This window comes from Neopelma chrysocephalum, unplaced genomic scaffold (assembly GCF_003984885.1).
Source record: "Neopelma chrysocephalum unplaced genomic scaffold, ASM398488v2 Primary Assembly neopelma1_97222, whole genome shotgun sequence".
Taxonomy (NCBI): Eukaryota; Metazoa; Chordata; class Aves; order Passeriformes; family Pipridae; genus Neopelma; species Neopelma chrysocephalum.
In genome coordinates this window covers 433,468-448,763 of record NW_020925863.1, presented here as the reverse complement: position 1 = coordinate 448,763, position 15,296 = coordinate 433,468, and the positions used below count along the sequence as shown (strand labels likewise).

Below are 15,296 nucleotides of genomic sequence, written 5' to 3'. Positions count from 1 at the left end.
CCCCCCGGACCCGCCGCCGCGCCGCTCACCGGGCAGCGCGGCTCCGCCTGCTCCTGCCGCGGGGGCCCGGCACCGGCCGCCGCTCCTCTCCGGTTCCTCCGGCGCGTCGGGCCCGTGGCCGCGCCGGCGCTGGCGGCGGGCGCCTAGCGGGGCTCCTGGCGGGCGGCGCGGGCACCGGCAGCAGCCACGACCTGCTCTCCGCCCCCCACCGCTCCTGCCGGGCCCGTAAACATCCCGGCATCCCCGAGGATGGGGCGGGGCGGCCAGCGGCCCCGCCTCGCTGCGCTCCCCCGCCCGGCCGGGGACGCGGGGTCCGCCGGGGTGTGTCCCCGGACGGGTCTGTCTCCGCCGGGCTGTGCCCGGCCTTGTGCGCGGGGAGGTCGTAGCTCGGTGGGGAATGGCCTGGGTTGTGCCTGCCTTGGGACAGGGAGTGATCTCATGGTGTTTATAGCAGGGAGCACAGCGGGGCCTTCCCGTGCCCGGGCACTGCGGGAACAGCGGGTATGGGAAGCGCTGCTCGCCCCTGGACAAACCGGGAGCGGGAGAAACACCCGCTCCGGCCTCTGAAGCCGTGGACTGTTCCTTCTGCAGTGCGGCGGACAGCACTGGTTTCAGGCTTTGGCCCAGCCAGATTTGGAAACACAGCGTGTCAAACAACGTACTTGCTCATTTTGTACGTAAATTGAGATAATCTGCAAGACGTTTGGTATTAACTGAGTGTACCGGCTAGAAGTGGCTCAAACTCCTTCTTGCTATACTTGGAGAAATAAAAGTTATGGGGAAAAAAAAGGCCAGACTCTTGATGAATCCTGTTCCACCAGCTTCTACTTTTCACTGGGGTTAGGTAGATCAAAAAATACTGAATTCTGGAATATTGCTGTTTTTCAGGTTCCTTAAAGTTTAGCCTGCTTCAGGGCAAGGAAAGGCAATTAACTTAACAAAAGAGAAGCTTTAAGAAGCAACCATAGGGAAAAAGTATGAAAGCCGGCCAGAATTTCCCCAGTAAGGTTAGGGATCATTGTGATCAAATGACTTCTTCCTCAGGTGTGAAAGCCTTCTGAAATAGGCACTCCAATAATTTAAAACTCTTGAATCAGATGTACTTTCCAAACTTCAATTCATATAAGGGTTTGGAGGTTTTGTTGGTTTTCTTTTCTTGTAACAGGTAAAGTAATACTTGATTTAAGTCTTGCAAAATAAATAGGAAATGGGACACTGTGTCTGGAAAAGATCTATTCAGCTCCCTCTGTATAACATTATACTGTCTGCTTTTGAGGCAAACTTTTCAGCTTTGAGACATCTCCACTGTATTCAGTGATATAAAGTCTAAGGAAGTTTGAAAGGAAATTATTTTTATTGGCTCTCATTTCCCTGATGTTAACACATTTATTAATCTTTCTGCACATTTCCTCTTTATTAGTATTGAGGCATTTGATGTCTCTGGCCAAATACAGTGACAAGGTGACCACTCAGTTTGTGGAATCAGACATACACTATAATCTTCCCCTTTGATGTGCATTTTGTATTTCTTTAAAGACAGTCCAAAAAAATGAATTGGAATCACTATTAAGAAAATAATTATTTTTTTTAATACATAAACTCTCTTGCAAATGCAGTTTCTTGAACAAGAATTCCCTGCATTGTTTTCTTGTAAAAAGTGCAATACGTCAGGTTTCCCCACATATCAAAGACTGAAAACTTGATAGGTCTGCCATATAATGTTAAGGAGTTACTCAAAAGAATTACAATCAGCGATTCCACTCACTGTTTTCCATCTCCAAAATTCTCTGTAGTCTCAACCAGAAATTGGGTTGTGCGAGACAGTCACCTATTTGCAAAACCTCTGATGGAAAAAGGAGAGATTGTTATTTGTTGCATAGCTGACCACAAAATACCAAGTATTAATAGGTATCATTTTTTTTACAGGTAAATGCAATTAGTACTATAATACCCAGACTCTTTCCTAGACTCTCTCAGATGGAAAATGAGCAGTTCACAACCTAGACCGAGGTGGCATTTGAAGCTTTCTCTACATTCATGCATTAAAAGAGAATAATCTGACTGTATTGGGCTTTTTTGTCTTTCATCCTATTTTTATACTCACTGATTTCACTTTCATTCTTTTTTCCTTGATTTTCTCTATGCTGTTATTTCACTGTACATTTCCGTAATATTTTGACTTCTCTGTTTAGTCACCTGAAGCCAACAGCTACTTTAGCCTGACATTGCCAATTGCTGCAGCATCTTCTCTTTCCTATATTCCATCCTTACCCTTCTTAGAAGATGGTTGTTGTTATTTTCTTCTTGGTGCTTGAGACTCAGAGAACCTAAAACTGAAGAGGCTGCTTTAGTTAATTAGTTCATCATCACAACCAGGCAAAAACCTTTTCATATAAATGTAGCTACTCTGTGTCTATTAATTTTAAATTTGCAAAGTGACGAATCTTCCACATACCACAGAAGATTGTCTTCAGACCTGTGCTGTACAAGCGTTTATTTATAGAAGGATGTTTTCTTTTACTTTTGAATGCACATTTACAGTTAAATAAATTCATCTAGTATTCCCTGTAATGGAAACTTTATATCAGACAGAATCAGAAAGGCAGAAGAAACTCCAGAAAATTCAGTAGCCTTAGGGGTTGTTAAGGAGCAGGCTTATCTCTGGCAAACGCTTCTCTCAGAGGCCGAAGGGGACACTGCCTAACCAGCTAGCAAAGGATTAGAGAAAATGGACAAAGACATGCTGGAATTAGGGATCTGGGAGGGAGAACATGTCTTGTTCCCTAAGTCTTGCCAACTCCTGAAGGTGTTGCCACAAATGTTTTACACCTGGAATCAAACAGGCCAGAGAGAGAAGGAACAAGGACCTCACTATTTGTCAGTCAGTGCTCCATTTCACTAGCCTTGCTATTATAAATCTATTTACGTATCAACATTAATTTAAGAAAGCTCCACCGGTCTTTTTCTGATCATTGAAATCTGTATAATTGAAGTCTATGAACATACATAAGCTATAAATATGGTCAGGGTTCAAGGATATCAAAAATATCAAATGATAGCAAAGGATATTATTTGGAATGGCAGTGTTACACTTGGATTGTCACTGAAAACAGTGTCCTTTCTCAGGACTAAGCTGCTAGACTTAAAAGCATCTAGAGACTTAGGTAACAACATAAAAGTCAACCAGGAACTCGAACATTCAGCCCTACTCCCCAGATGATTCCTAGCTTGCTTCCACTATTATCCAGGGCTCTGTACAGCTTGACTCTTGAGATGTTCATTAACAGAATAAACTTAGGACTCAGGAAACATATAGATTTGAAAACCTTAAAACTTTGAGGCAGAAGAGCTCACTAGGACAGTGGAGGATGGGAATAGATGTCTTCAGGGTCACAGAGATAGGAACATAACATAACAGCTCACTGGTTAAAAATTCTTCAGGTTCTCCAAATCAATAAACTACAGGAAATTAATCAAAAGGAGCAACTGCTCTGCTGTAAGTCCTTGAAGCCTGAAAATTCAGGCTTCAAGTCTCCCTCTCTCCTGGTTCTTTGTTACTAACAGTAAAAAGGCTGGGATAGCTGCCTGTGACATGGATGGGGAAATGAGAAAGGCTGTGAAGGCAGGAGTGAAGAGAGATCCATTATATCTGCACTGGATAAATATTATGATAGGGCCTTATGCAGAACTTAAGCTTTTAGACAATATAAATCATTAAATGGAGCAATCCAGCGGAGCTTGGAGAACTTCCAATTTAGACCAAGCAGGGCGACAGACCTTCTTCAGAACTTCTGTATCAAAGAATCATTTCAAAATTTTGATCATAATATATTCAAATTCAAAACCTTGTGGAAGTGAGAAGGCCAAATAAATTTACCATAGCAACAGGGAATGTTGAAAAGAGGACTGCGTAAAAACAAGGAAGTCTGTTAAAAGTAAATTAGAAGGACATCACCTGTATTAGTTTTTGAGTATCTATTATCTATCAAAGCCAGCTAGAGGACCTCCAAAAGACTAGAAGAGCTCTACATGAGAATAAAGGATAATATTAAAGGGAACTCTTTAAAAAATTGTGTTTAGATGAGAAAAACAGAAAATAGCAAAACCTCTGGCAAGCTAAATGTAAAACTGTGAAAGGCAGGCCAAAAGCATTTGAAGGAAAATGTTGGTAATGGTGTAAAACTTTATTGTAAAACCTCTTCCAAATACATCAGAAGCAGGAAGCCTGCAGGATAGAAAAATTGTTTGCTTATGTGGATATTATGAGAGGTTCCTACAGGGAACCCCTTTAAACCACAGAAAGCTATGAGAGTTTTTGGAAACATATGTGGAAACAATGAGCTTGGATGATATGAGATTCCTGTATTTCAGTAAAACTTCTTGAAAAATCTTAACTAAAATTTCTTCAAGAAATTAAGCTGCATTGGAATAAAAGGAAAGGGTTAGTGCTGAGCTGATAACTGATGTCAGATAGGAAAAAAGGTACAAATAAATAATCCACTTGCTCAATGGAGGGAGGTCTCTACTAGAATCTCATAGGGATGTGTGCTGGGCCCATTGCTGTTTACATACTCTTTTTAAATAATAAAGAAAGGAGATAATAAGATGAACAAATTTTCAGTGGTACAAAATTATGGAGGACAATAATTTTAAAAGAAACAAAAACTAGAACTAGAAGACAGGAGGAATAAAAAAGGAAAATTTAAGATAAGCAAAAACTTCTATAAGAGGAAAGATCAGCTTAAACATAAATGACTGAATGAGTTGACTGAAGGGAGACAGAAAATGGATATGTCAATTTCTGAAAGGCATAAAGAAGATAATTGTGATTGTTATTGTTTTATTGGGTAATACTGATAAAAGTTTAGATATTCCATATCTCCCATAGTGAAAGAATTAGGTGCCATAAAATTAAATTAGCAGGTAGACCAGGCCTGGCAGGAAGCCTAAAAGATGCTGTTTGGACAGAATTTACTGCAGTAAATAATTACGACTTAGAACTTTTGCAATTTGTGGATCTGCGTTCAGGATTTGGCACAAGAGGAATGGAAGCAGCACCTCAGAGCATTTGGTGGTTTCTGTTACAAATACACAGGCAGGTGAGTGCTCCACCACAGGGAAGGAGGTTTGTATTCCTGCTCACTGCCCTTCCCAGGAGAACTTGCTGCTCTTGGATGGTCTCTTGCTGTGAGCCTTGGTGCTTCCCAAGAAGCCAAGGCTGGTTCTGCTTTATGGATTAGCTGGCACTGTTGCTGCAGCAGCAGCATGGGCAGTACACACTCCTGCCACAGCACACATCGTGTAACTCATGTGATGTGATTAGCAGCCTGAAAACACGGACCTGTTTCTAACCCTTAATGTTTTGGTTGGCAAGGCAATGCTTAATATTACAACTAGCCTCTTAATTTTGTTCTTACAAACTGTGTTTCAAAAAAGCCCTCCATGCAATACCTTTTCCTAAAATTTGATGCTATCTACAGAATCACAGCAAAATGCGGTTCTTTTTTCCAAAGTTTTTCTTTGCTCTAGCACACTGCTATTTCCATGTATTATCATAATACATGTATTATTGCTTAACTGAAGGAAGAAAACATTTGTGTGTTTCCTATAGTTATCACAGTAAGCCCAACGCATTACCTACTGGTAATAAAGAAAACTACATTTTGGTGTAGGTTAATTGACCACCTGCTGATCTCAGTGCAGGTCAGGGTGTTCTGTCCATCCAGATTCCCACTCCCCTGCAGCTAGATGAGCAGGCTTCAGGTTTTTTACACCCCAGTCCATCCACATCTTCCCTCAGCATGTCCTGGCATTCCCCATGTTCCTTGAGGGCATTCCCTCATTTTAGCAACTTCAGTAATACACTATCCAGCCAGCAAGTTTAAATGCAGTTTAGGGGTAGTTCTGCCATGCACACATGATGGCAATGACTGTTCAAGAACCAGAAAGAGACATACCTGTTTGTATTATATCTTATCTCAGTTGTTCCTATTAACAAATATTTATCGTAAACCCAAAACTGTTCCTCTCAAGATTTATTTTTTTTTTAGTAGGACATCTTTTCCATCTATCTAAAGGTCCAACCCATCTTGAATGTTACAGATGTAATGGTCTCAGTAACTATGTGACAATGATCTTCTAGTTAGTCATTGGAAAGTATATCTTTTATATATTTATCTAATTTTCCACCTTGTACGTTAATTGATTACCCTGCTCTGAATGCCAGATTCTGACTACTAGTAGATTTTTCTAATGGTAGAAACTGTCTAACTTCTGTCTGTCGATAGTCATTCATGCATGAGGTTCTTTAAAAGAAGAACAGGAACATATTCATATAAAAGAAACTCTCACAGAAGCGGATAAGCCCTGCAGCTTCCAAATAATTGTTCTGTCTGTTTGTCCAAGGCGGTAGTGTTTACGATATGACACAGGATTAGAAACTGCCTTCAAGTCTATAAACATGTACTTGCCAATAAAACCTACAAACTGTATGTCTGGTGTCACTGAAGTCCAGATTCGTACCTAGTGTAAGTTGGTCTAGCTGCTCTGACTTCAGTGGAGTCATGCTGATTTACACAGCTGAAGACCTGGGCCTTAGCTATTGGATCTGGGAATTTTAACATAGGGAAAAAAAAAAAGCAGAGAAAATGTAGTCAAGTTCATCCTTTCCTTCAGGAAGTCATAGCTGCCAGAAATTGTATTATGCTTGAGTCATTATTACTATAAAACTACAAAACAAAACTGCAGTAAATTATTAACAAAAATTCGAGGCTGTTACATTTTAAGTCAAATAAAATAAATACGTTTATAGATCCATATGCAAAATCCCATTGGCTTCAGTGGTGCCCAGGAAATGAGCAAATGTTTAAAAAAATTACTGAAACCTTCACCATAACTTTAATCTCCCACCTGACTTAGTCCTTAGGTATATCACACATCCACGCCATTGTACTGGCAAGTGTTGAATCCCTGGGGAATCTGTAGAAGCAACTTATTTTTACATAGTAGCACACGTAAAATTTGGAAGTTTGTAAAGTATATTGGGATTTTTCAATGGAAAGTGATAGGTAAGATAAGTGCCTGTCTTGTCTGTTTAGCACATGAGTCAATGAAGCCACAGAACTCATAGAGGTGCATATTTAAATGTGTTATGGTATCCACTGTATCATTCCAGGTGATACAGCTGGACAGCTATTCGAAATGCACAATAAACTCAATAAAATGTACACTTTTGTAGAAAGGCAACCCAATGTTCATGATTAATTAAACACCATTTAGCGTTTCCATTTAGTCCTGACACAAGACAAAAAGGTATATACATTGCATGGAGGCACTTTGCCCAGAGTCAATATGTCTTTGACTAATATGTTCTCAATGTCAGTGTTAGTTGATAAATTTAACTTAAATAGCTTCATTCAGTCATATAAGCTTGACCAAATTTCTTAACCTCTTGTTGCAGCCTTTCAGATAGAAACAAAATCAAGATAAACCAGCATTTGTTCTGCTGGCATCCTTTCTCTTAACCTGTGTCACAACTGCTTAGAGTGCAATTCTTCCGAACAAGAATTGTCTCTCACCATGTCTTTGCACTTTGCCTGGTAGAATGGAGCCTATGCCTCTGCTGCAATGCAAATGAATAATAATTTATGATGATGTTGGAAGGGTGTTGACAGAAACGGAGCTAACAGCATTAGCAGGAATAACTGCATTTATACTAAAAATAACTATTGTCAGTCAAAAAAGCAAACTTAATTTTCAGTTTAATCTTTATTAGCTGAAACTCCCAGTAGAAAGAACATGATTTTTAGTTGCAATTTTGCTAGGACAAGGACTACAGAATTTTTCTACTGACTTCAGCAGACTTCAGAACCAGCTTGAGAGAAGAAAAATCCACAGAACAAGTGAAATAAATATTGTTGGCATTTTACAATAAAATGGGGGTGCATTTTATAGGTGGCTAGCAGCTTGTAATTACCCTTAGTAAAACTAATCCTTTCCCTGTGTTTATTAAAATGTTTCATGTATCAGCAAACTGTGAAAAGGACTCACTACCAATCTCTTAACTTGCACTAAACCCGAGAAATGTCCACTTGAGTCATAGTTCCTGGTGCCAGTCCTCTTTCTCTGCCTGCTATTAGAATTCAAAGCCTCTGAGGGAATTAAAACATACACATTAGTTCCTAATTAAATCCAAAAGGGATGTTAAATGTAACCAAATAACTTTATAGTATTTCTTGGGAATATGATCTCGGGAGGATAAGGAAGGAGCAGTGGCTTTCAATTAATGATTTTCCCTCTTCTAACACACAGAAAATATCTGTAATGTTCTTTTGACCCCTTTTAATTTCTTCAAGGGGAGCATTTGACTCTTCAAGCTTCCTCCTGCAAATATATTTTTTTAAAGTTGCTGCAGGTTTGTAATAATTTAGTAGGATAAAGAAATACAGTCATTACTATTGCAGTCCTTTTTTCTTCAATTAGTATTTCTAATCACATTAGACATGTTTTCAGTATCCAGAGAGGATGCCTGATCCCTACAGCTATCGTGAACCATTAACTTTAATTAAAATTTACAAGTCTAATGTTGTTACATCTGCTAAAAGCATTAACTGCCATGTTAATTACCAAAATGTTAATGTTGCGTTAAAATATGAATGTTCCCTTTTGACAGTTCATCTGTGGTTTAATTATTTATTTTTGGTAGAATATCTCCTCAAAAAAGAAAAAGGCATAAAAGCATAAATGCTGACTGAAATAATGAGACATAATGAGAAAACTTTATCTAAGAAGAAAACTTAATACTTTAGAATAGCAGTTGTTAGCAGTAATTTGTTTGTATTCTTTGCTGCATCTAAAACAAATCCATGGCACTTGTGTCATATCTAAGATGTTATTTATAATTGCAGCACATTCTTTTGCTATTACTTTGTAGGGATATCGAATGTGCAAAACAAGTTCTTAAATCCCCACAGTTGAGCATTGTCCTTGTGTTGGCACTACAATAGAAACTTCCCAAAAAGAGATTTCAGGACTTCACAACAAAAACTTGGTTGAATTTCTGAAGGTTTCCCCTATATAACTCATTTCAAAATAGATTTACCAAAGGAGTTGTCTAGAACTCAGTCCTGAAGTTGCTGTACTCCCTATCCCAAGAGTACAAGATCAAAGCGTAAGACTTTTTAAATCACTGCAATTAATAACAAGCATAGCATGGAATTTGCAAGTAGCTCATGGAAAGTAAACAGAAATCTCTGGTTAAAGTAAAGCTGTCACTTGCTATATTTCATGGTAAGATACTCCTCTATGATATTATTCTTAAAGGCATTGTCACTGAAATTATTAAACGAGAAAGTTCTGACAAACTAATGTTAAATATAATTGTTACATGTTTCTCTCACTTTGAATAATTATCTTAATGGCTGAAGTTAACAGTCTGCCAAGTAATTTCTTGATGTGATTGTAAATAGGTGCTGTTAGATTTTGTGCCATACTCTGTTTTTTAGTTTTACATTAAGAAACCCTCATTTCGCCCATAGATCTTCTATGCTACGTCAGATGCACATTCCTCATGTTGTACTCTGTTAAATGTTGCAAGTAGGCAGATGTTCAGTGGCAAGTGCATAAGTGGGGGGGAAATGTATTTTTAGAGATCTGATGTCAAGTTCACAGATTTAGATGGTTTCTTAGGATAATAAAACTTTTTAAATCTACAAGTCAGACCACTGCAAGTTGTCAGTGGACTGTCAGCTAGCAGGATAGCATGCATAACACCTCTTCCTTCTCCACAGCCTGTCCTTTTCTAATGTCCAGATTTTGTCTCCTCAGTACAGTGGAATAAGGTAGTTCAACTCATAAAACAGGAGTTTTCATATAACATATTTAGAACTGCTCTTCTTAGAGGTAGGTATTGTACCACATTTACTGGAGTCTCCTAGAAGAAAACTTGCATTCAGTTGTCTTTTCAAGTTAACACTGTAGGAAAATAGTACAATAAAGCATTATTTGTCTTCCACAGAATTTGGAGAATTCATCTCCATATCTGTTTGCAGGACCTTTAATAAGAAAGGACCATCAAACGAACTGGCCTAAAGCAGAGAAAAAAGCTCTACAGTCTCCTAGACCTTCAGAGCCGAAATTGGTCAGAGTTCATGGAATCCATCCACATCCCATCCCGCCCCCCTTCCAAAAAAACACAAACAAACAAAAAAAAAAAACAACAACCCACACTTTCCAGCTCAGTCAGTGTAAAACCCAAGCTATGACTGGTTATGTTCTATGAGCCATATTGCAGTAACATTCAATAGAACTAGTGCTAAGATTTACTCAGTGTGCTCTGATCCCAAGGCTTTTTAAAATACTATTTCAAACAGAAAATATTTCCATTTAAAAATAGTAGTTGTTATTATTTTGAAGTATGTAGCAAGTTGCTAAAGAAATGTTTTCTAATAGTCTGCCAGAAGGCAACCTCTCTCCTGGGCTTTGTTTGCTTGTATAGATCTCATTGCCTGCAGCAATACTTCCTAAAGTCAAGTTTACAGAAACTTTTGTCTCTCTTGAGGAGATGAATATATTTCAAAGCTCATTATTTATTTGGGAATATTCAAACGCTCTAGAGAAGGCAAGGAAATAACTCAAATTATTCATTTGCAATTAATCTTATGTTAACTTTTGTGTTGCAGTGTTCTAACTTATGTAACTCCCTGAAAAGGTCTGTCTTGGTGCATGGAATTCGCCCCTCTCTTTTGCAGTCTTTTGCAGTCTTCCAGTTCTCCCAGCATGGGGAAACTACTTAACTCCTCCTTTCCCAAAGAAAAATAGAAACACGTTTTTCATCTTCTTACTTGACTGCCATTATAAAGCAGAAGGAGAGGGCTGTGCAGCCACTGAGACACAGACAAGTCAGAAGCTTCCCTGTCCATTTCTGCAATTATCAGAACTCCTTTTAATTTTGTGACATATAAATAAATAAATTAACCCCACTGTACCATGCCCACAGAGTAGCTCCAGCAAAAATGTTGCCTTTTCTCAGTCATTCTGATTAAGGAAGTGCCAGATCTTTTTCAAAGATGTAGCATTAAGAAAATGGAGTGCCTCTATTCAACAGGTTCTGATTAGCCACAGAATGTCCATCTAAAAAAAAAAATAAATCTGTGTTTAAGAGCAATACCTGCCTTAAAATTTACATATCTTCCTTCTCTGCCTACTTTTTAATCTTTTTTTTTTCCATAGTGCACATACTATTAAATGAGAACTTCAAAGTATTTCTCCTCTTCTCTTCACCAAGCTTTTGGGTGGAGGATGCTCCTCTGAGTATACTGTAATAACTGGCAATCAGCCTAGCACACCATCCACTGAGAATCTGTTATTGAACTCTAAAACACTGCACTCTTATTATTAATAGTTAATTAAAAGGCCAATGTATGGGTATTATTTTATGTTCTCTTTCAAGATGTGTTCCCTACAGTTTTTATCGGACAAAGCATCAGAAGGCAAGCTGCACATTTTTGTTGTGCATAACTTTTTGATAAGAGTGACAGACTCAGCTTCAGCAGTAAACCTTTTTTTGACCTTTCCAGCAATCATACGTACATTCTTGAATGAACATAGAGAAAAGCACTGCATTCTTAAAATTACAGTGGAGTTCTGGATCTCTGCTGCAGAATCACTTTTGTTACAAATCCAGATTTACTTTAAAGAGAGCAATATTGACCTCACATACCTGATGTTGTCCATAAACAGCTCCCTTGTGTAGGCACATATGACCATACCTAGTGTCGAAATCCAATTTATATGGGACTGCACTATTGACATGTTTAATTTGGGCACATGATTTATTACCTTCCAGAACAACATAGGTTTCTGGTTCATTATATGTATATATATGTCTATATATATACATATATACACATATATATGTGTGTATATATATGTGTATATACATGTATGTTTCTGCGTGTCATATGCAGGTGTATGTCTGTATATATATTTGTATAAAATATTATATGTATAATTGAAATTAACACATCGGAAATAAATAATGTTCCTACATCTGCAGTGTTTTAGATAAACCTACACATACAAACTTACGAGAAGTGGAATACTTATTTTACAACATGCATACAAAAATAAGAAGATATATACTTATTTAATATGCTAATTAAATGTCTAGAAATGTACAACTTTTTATTCTATAAACTTCACCCTGTCAATGGACAAACACACTCAAGACCCATTCCTAGTGACTTATGTTTCTTTCTTCTAACAAATCTCCCCCACGTCTCTGATTTGGTTTTTTAATCCTACCTTATTCAATGAAAAATGGAAATCTGTAGTGGTGTTTTCTTTATAAGTGAAAAATGGAATATATAGTTTTGTTCCAAGTACTCCACAAACTACTGATTCATCTGGCATGACATTACAGCCGAAATTGAACTTGGAGGCTTCCTGGACTGCTTTCCCTAAAAAACTATTAGAAAATATGTATGAATAGAAACTTTGTTCCAGAATATCCAATTCACTTTAAATCAGAGCTCGCTTTCCATTTTTTTTCCTAATAAAAGAGGCATTTCAATTACACACAAGCTGCTGAATAAAATCTATACAGGTACACTGACTATCCCCTGCTGTTCACTAATGTTCAAAGCATGTTGTTGTTCTTTATCTCTGTAGTCCATCTGATTTCCTAAAGGTTGACAATATCCAAAATATTTAGATCACCAGATGTAGTTATTGTAGCTTTTTAAATTATTAGATGTGACTTAAAATCTATGGACCAATCCTTAATTAAACAAACATCAAAGAACAGAATTCCAAAGAAATCAAACAGGGTACATTAATTTGCTCAGGAAAAGACTTTCCTATTGTCAATATTTCACACAATTGAGAACAAGTCATAAATTCAGAAAAAAAAAATTGCACATAAGACACAAAGTTTCCCGGTAGTACATTTTGCAAAAGTTAAGCTATGTAGGTAGTGGGATAGCAACATTAAAAGGGTGGAGGAGCCATCCTTATGTTCAGCTTTTAGGTATTCTTCAAGAATAGCATGAAAGACATGATTTTGGACTGAAAATCTGATCATCTTAAGTAGGTCCTGATTGTCAGTGTAAAGGACTGTGTACAGACCCTTTAATAAAATAACGCAGTTTTATAAGGGTGTGGGATACAGAAAATATTGTTTTTTCCCTCTAATGATCTTCTAGGTTTTCTTTTCATACAGACTTCTGTTGCTGCTTATACTCCTCAAAAGAACATGTGTTACAACTTGTTATTCTGTTGAAATTTTATACATGCTTAATGAAACAGGGAGAAACCTCAGCAGTGTTTAATGGAAGGTGATAAACCTCAGGAATAACAAAGTCTTTTGGTAAGAGCTGGAACTTTGTTCTTGGAAAAACCTGAGGAGGAGAAGGACATCCATCTTCTTCTTGACTACAGAATGACAGTGACCCAATAAAATGTGATGTAATGCAAAGATATTTAAGGCAATGATAAGATACATTGGGAGCTGTATATTCAGGGATTGCATTAGCTTTGTAAAGTGTTATTACAATCTCAGGTGGGATATTTCAAGCAATATATTCTCATTCCTTTTCAGGAAAGGTTCATTCATGTTGAATCAGATTAAGAGACAAGTTATTGATATTATTAGATGAGTATTATTCAATCAGAGTACCATTTTTATCTTAAGTTAAATAATAAAAAAAAAACAAACCTCATCAGGGAAAATGGGGAAAAACTTCCCCAGTAACAGGCCAGCAACAGAACTGGAATGAAAAGCTATCTATTTGCGCTCCATACCTTAGAGTCAATGAAAACAGCTCTTCACATAGTTGTAGGCTTTCCTTGGAACACAGGGCAGAATTCATAGAATTCACAAAAATGCACTGAATTGAGAGAATTATATGAAAGACAAAAAAATATTGAGAGTGTCTATAGGCAGAAGTAGTTATTAAATCAACTACTTCAACTTATGTGACAAAGCAAAACAGAACAAGTTTCTTCCTTCTGGAATGCTGCTTCCAAAATCCCAGTCCAGTCCTCTTGAACCCTTGCCACTGCTGTAATAAATTCCAGAGACCACTGGGAGCAAGGTTTGGAAACACTTCAGCAGATGAACCACTTTCTGAGAACCAAAACCTTTGTTTCAAAACACATTCAATACAAACTGACTCACCTGAGGCCTGGAGTTAGAGTCTCCTTCTCTTTTCTGGACTCAGTCCAAGGAGAGAAAACTTGGAGAGGGAAGAAGGTTGGTTTAGTGATCAGGATAGAAATAAACAAAACATATATGCAACATTGGTATGCATCTGCACAGAGGCAAGAATAAAAAATTAGCATTCATTCAGAGCTGCTTCTGCTTTCTGACAGGTAATAATGATTGTTAATGGGACTGACATTTCCACTGTACAATCAAAACATATTCTTCAAAACCTATTGCATAATTAACATTACTTACACACAATTCACATCAAATAACATCAAATTAGAAAGACTTATGGGGCTAGTGAATAGCATCCTGAAAAACATCTTGTCCAGGTGTTGAGTGAGCCCTGATTACATACGCAAGGCTGGGCTCAGTTGCTTCTCTCAGCCACACAAGTCCTCATTTTTTTTCTGCCGTTGCTAATAGTAAGAGGTTGCCCACATGAATACAGGACTTGCAGGGATGCATTTTCTTTCTGCACATTTTACCATCAAGAACAGTAATTGATTAATCATACGCTGCTGCAGCTGGTAATACATATGAAATATATAGAAGGAGAGGCAGGAGCAAGGTTCATGTCTTTACTTACCTTATTAATGGGATGAGTTCCCCAAGTAGCCTAAGATTAGGCAAGACAATGAAGGAGTTCAAATTCTTAATTTCCTTATATCCTTATTAAATCAGATACTTGATGCAAATTATATTCACTCTCTAAATAAATTTCTCACTCATTTTCTAGAACAGAGACTAATCTATTCACAGATGTTTTCAGAAGCACTGCACCTACCACATATCAACATTTCAGCTGTGTCCTCACTGTAAACCAGAGGAAAGACTAATGTAGAGTTAATGACGTGGCCCCTTTGCCAAACTAGAGACATGGTGGTCTGCAGTGACCTCCCAGTGAAACAGTAACAGGAAAAAGTCTAATTACTTTTAATGTGGTGCTCAGTCATTGCAGGAACATCATTAGATGCTCTAGGGCCTGAATGATGACCTGAGAGCTGCCTTCCAAATCTAAAGTTTGTATGGGTGGGAGGAACCTTGGAGACAACAACTCAACCCTTTACTGTTCTTTGCAAACTCTTAG

The 15,296-nt window shown here is 37.9% G+C and overlaps 1 protein-coding gene across 2 annotated transcripts in view; it reads right to left on the bottom strand.

Annotated features, from left to right (window-relative positions):
* NEK7 (NIMA related kinase 7) overlaps positions 1–197 on the bottom strand; it is a 62,428-nt gene extending 62,231 nt beyond the window's left edge. Inside the window, exon 1 of one of the 2 annotated variants that reach the window (XR_003532309.1) lies at positions 30–197. The gene's annotated coding sequence lies outside the window, so the exon portion shown is untranslated. The remainder of the gene's footprint in view (positions 1–29) is intronic. The other variant, XM_027671817.1, reaches the window with a different exon arrangement.
* Positions 198–15,296: the final 15,099 nt, after the last annotated feature.